The sequence below is a fragment of the Octodon degus genome, unplaced genomic scaffold, assembly GCF_000260255.1.
Source record: "Octodon degus isolate 3935 unplaced genomic scaffold, OctDeg1.0 scaffold00335, whole genome shotgun sequence".
Lineage (NCBI taxonomy): Eukaryota > Metazoa > Chordata > Mammalia > Rodentia > Octodontidae > Octodon > Octodon degus.
The window spans coordinates 397,662-402,853 of NW_004524911.1; the positions used below are offsets into that span (position 1 = coordinate 397,662).

A 5,192-nucleotide genomic window follows, 5' to 3' on the forward strand; every position below is an offset into this window, starting at 1 on the left:
ATCCCAGGAAGGAAGGATAGATCCTTCAGTTATATGAAATCTTTGTTTTTTGAAATGTCATGGCTCCATTCATACTTTTTTCTTATACTTTCAATTGGGATATATAATGTTCAGAGCTCTTGTATTTGGAAGCTGGAAGAAGGGCCCGAACTTTGACATAGTGTCTTGGTTTCACTGTTTTGTTTTTTTGTTTTTGTTTTTTAAACTAAAGCTATATGAAGCTTGTGGATTAAACAATAAATTTCTAAATTTAAAAAAAGAGTTTGACATATAAATAAATGAAAAATATAGAAATCCAAAGAGCAATAATCAAAATAAAACTATACTAAGACATATAGTTAGTAATCAAATTCCAAAAAAAATCAAGATTCCAGAAATTCTGCACAAAAACATAATATTCAAAGCTCTTAGACTATGTATCACAACAAATACTGTGAAATTCATATTACTTTGTTAAGTGAAATTCTGAATCACTTGTAATTTTTTGTTTTAATTCTAATCTGTACTCTTTAAAATATAAAAAAAAATAAAGTAATTGCTCAGGGTACAAGAAAAAAAAGCTGTTAGAGAAAAGAAGCAGACCACCTAGAAAAGAAAGCCCACCAGAATCATGACAGACTTCTCAACATAAACCCTCAAGTCAAGAAATGTGTGGAGTGAAGTTCAAGTCCTGAAAGAAAACATCTTCCAACCAAGATTGATGTACGCTGTAAAACTCTTTCAAAACTCAATGGAGAAATAGGATTCTTCCATGATAAAGAACAACTGAAGAAATTTATGACCACCAAATCAACATTACAAAGGGTACTAAAAGGTCCAAACAGAGAAAAAAATGATCACAATTCCAAGAACAATAACAGAAAGAAACCACCAGGCAGGGCAAACAATTAAACAGAGAGGAAAGCAGGTAACCAAGAGCAGGGAAATATAATAGACAAGCCAATACATATCGGTTATAACTATCAATTTAAATGGCTTCAATTCACCAATCAAAATAAACAGAAGGACAGAATGGATCAAAATATAAGATCCAAAAATATGCTGTATACAAGAAACACATTTAACTAAAAAAGAAATTCATAGACTGAAAGTCAAAGGATAGAAAACAATACTCCATGCAACAGGAACCCAGAAAAAGCATCAGTAGGAATTCTGTTTGCAGACAATGTAAACTTCAACAAAGAATGATCAAAAGAGATAAAGAAAGTCACAACATACTAGTTAGAGGAAACCCACAAGAGGAAGGGATAACGATTATAAATATGTGTGCACCAAGCATGAGAACACCCAACTATATAAGACAATTATTTATAGACATAAAAAATAAAGTAAGAAGGGGCCGGGGAGATGGCTCAGTGGACTAAGTGCTTCCCTGGCAAGCCCAAGGGCCTGAGTTCAATCCCCGGTTCCGCAAAATAAAAAATAAAAAATAAAGTAAGAAATAACACAATTGTAACTGGAAATCTTCATACCCCATTGTCACAAAGAGATCAACTAGACAAAAAAATCAGCAAGAGATATAAGAATTAAACCAAACTTATGAACAAATGGAAATATTTTCAGTATTCCATCCAACATCATCAAAATACACATTTATCTCAGCTGTGTAAGGAACATTCTCCATAGAACATGCTTAAGTAAATGCAAAGGAAGTGAAATTATCCCATGTACATTATCTGACCATAGTACAATGAAATTGGAAATTAATGACAAAAGAAACCACAAAAATTCCACAAACACATGGAAATTAAATAACACCCTCCTAAACAACCAATGCATCACAGATGAAATCAAACACTATTTACAACAAGAAAGCAGATACAACATACCAGAATTTACGGGACACAATAAAAGCAGTCCTCATAGGGAAATTTACAGAGGAGAATTCTTATATTAAGAAAACACAATAAGCATAAAAGAAGAGCAAGATGAGCCAAAGGCCCATATGAGAGAAAATTATACAGATCAGAGCCGAATGAACACAACTGAGACCAACAATACAAAGAATTAATGAATCAGAGTTGGTTCTTTGGAAGAATAAATAAAACTGATAAACCCTTAGCCTACCCTATAAAAAATGGGAGGGGGAGACTCAAATTCATGCACTGAAGAATAAAAAAGGTAAGATTACTACAGATCGCACAGAAATTCAGAAGATCATCAATACTTAATGTTGGGAGCCCTAAAGCTTGAAATTGATCTTATGTGGGACAGCAGGATGAGGCCTCATTGCCTAAAGCAATCAAGCTATCTCAGTCTTGAGAAAAACACCCTGCCTGGACATTGAGGGATATTAGTTGCTAAGCAATCTTTTATCTTGTAACTTTGCAAAAGTATAAATAAATACCCCTACTGTTATTCAAGGGTCCTTTGCCAATCAGGCATGGTCACCACCTGACATCAGCTATTATCTCTTGTCTTTATTTTCTAAATCCTCTCACCGTTTTCTCCCAAGGACCAGAGAGATCAACGGATCCCTACAACCTACTTCAAAAAACTTTACTCTCATAGAGCAAAATGGTCAAGCAATGGCTGTGACTCATCCAGACGGCTGACATTGACAAAAGACCCACGAGGTCAGCTGTACATGGCTCCAGGGTAAATCCTGAGGGGATCTGACTGGCCTTGTCAGATACAAAAGTTACATTTTAAATTATATACGTCTTGTTTTAACCTGGTCTTAACCATCCAGCAGAAAACTGTAACCACGAGGTATAAAAAGTAAAGCTATATTAATATGCTGAGCTGTAAAAGGCTCACATCAACAACTTCAGACAACTGCCAGTTGTGCTGATAACCAAATACTAACATGGACTATTGAGCCATATTGGGTTATTTTGCTGAATTCAAGTATCTACAATCTTTGGTCTGGCATCAAGTATGAAAAAGTCCTTTAAAGACGTCTCCAAATACAGCTTCTCTAACAACAATGGAGCACCCACCTCTGACAAAACAAAACAAAAAATGGGGATATAAAGACTTTTTTGGTCTGTGTAGGTGTGGGTGCGTATGTGCATGTGCGAAAAAAATATATATATATAAGATAGATTTTTTTCTTTTTTTTCCATAATTTTATTGAGAAACAAATAGCAATGAGACAGTTTTAAACCACATTGGTAGGACAGTTTCAATAATTAACACATTGCATACATTCTTCCTAGTGGTTGTTTGCTGTACAAGATGCGGACATGATATCCTATTTACAAACACTATTAGAACAAGTCCCTCTATTTATTAAGAGAATGTAACTATATATCTATCCTAACCAAGATAGGATAGATATAAAGCTACTTTCTTTTAGTTCACTGAGAGGAAAGGTTTGTACTAATATTGTTTAGACAATATATCATGTCTCCATCTTGTCCTCTGAATAACTACTAGGAAGACAACAATATGCAACGTCTTATTTATTGTAACTGTCATACTAACCTGACTTGAAACTGTTTCACTGTTAATCTTTTTTCTCATTAAAATGAAAAAAAAAACAAATAATATAGCAACCATTGTTAATTAGGGATCTCTGTTTCGAAAATCTGTAACATATGTATTGTTGTATGTTACAATGTTTCTGTCATTTTTTCCTATGTTTTTGCTTCTGTTTTCACTCTTCAAATTAAAATAAAATAAAAAGATAAAAAACAAAAATCTTTACTCTCATAGGATGGAAAACACAGAAGAAATGGACAGACTCCTAGATACATATTAATTACCAAAACTGAATCAAGAAGATACAAAAATTCTGAATAATCCAGTTAAAGAGACTAAAAATGTAATTAAAAACTTACCAACAAAGAAAATTCACTGCTGAATTCTATAAGAAATTTAGGGGAAAAAAGAAATTTAGAAAAGATTTAATGCCAATACTCCTTAAACTCTTTAATGAAATTGAAAGGGAAGCAATTCTCCCAAACTGTTTGGACAGAGCCAACCAAAAAAGAAAACTCTAGGCCAATCTCCCTAAGGAACATAGATGCACAAATCCTGAATAAGACACTAGGAAACAGAATGCAGCAAACCATCAAGATTATATATTGGGCTGGTGAGATGGCTTCGTGGTCTAAAGCACCTACTTAGAACAAACTAAGCCAAGCAAAGCACAGGGATAGCGGTTCAATCCCCCAGCACCACATACCAGCCAGTCCCGCCCCCTGTTGGGCTGAGCTGGCCACGCACACACAAAATAAATAAATAAATAAATAATAATAAATAAATAAAATTTTTTAAAAAGATTATATATCATGACCAAATGGGATTCATCCCAGGGATGCAGGAATGGTTTAACACACACAAATCAATAAATGTAATACACCATATCAACAGAGCCAAAGACAAAAATCACATGATCATCTCAATAGACACAGAAAAAGGTTTTGACAATGTTTGACACTAATTCATGAAAAAAATTCTATAGAAAATGGTAATAGATGGTCTTTACCTCAACTCGATAAAAACCATCTATGACAAATTAATAGCCAATATCATACTAAATGGTCAAAAACTGAAAGCTTTCACTCTGAAGTCAGGAACAAGACAGGGATGTTCACTATCACCACTCTGATTCAATATAATTCTGAAAACACTAGCCAGATCACTTACAGAAGAGAAATAAAAAGAATAAGGATAGGAAAACAAGAAGTTAAATTATCATTATTTGCTGTTGTAGTCAGGGTTTGCCAAAGGCAACAATTTAATATGGGACACATAATTTATAGAAGTATTTTTTAATGTATTTAGTACCAGGTCTCCAGGGTCTCCCTACAGATTGGTCTCATAGCAATCCTCCTGTTTTCAGCTTCCCAAGTGCTGCGATTATAGGCTAATCCCACTGGGTGCACCACTACACCCAGTCTCAATCGCTGTCTCAGTGTGTCCCAGGGGCAGGGCCAGCACCGAACACCGGGGATTGAACCCTCGCCACTGTGCTGTGCCTAAACAGGAGCTTTAGTCCGCTGAGCTATGTGGCCAGCCCTTATAGGAGTAGAACAATCATCAAAAGAGTCAAATACAGGGGCTGGTGAGATGGCTCAGTGGTCTAAAGCACCTACTTAGAACAAGCTTAGCAAAGCACAAGGGACCGCGGTTCAATTCCCCAGCCCCACATGCCAGCCAGCCGCGCCCCCTGGTGGGCTGAGCTGGCCACACACACACACACACACACACACAAATAAATAAATAAACAAATAAATAAATAA

General features: G+C 35.2%; 1 protein-coding gene across 6 annotated transcripts in view; it reads right to left on the reverse strand.

Moving 5' to 3' along the window:
• Positions 1 to 5,192, reverse strand: part of LOC101573726 (protein FAM156A/FAM156B) — a 57,751-nt gene that overhangs the window by 13,505 nt on the left and 39,054 nt on the right. The gene's annotated exons all lie outside the window — the stretch shown is intronic.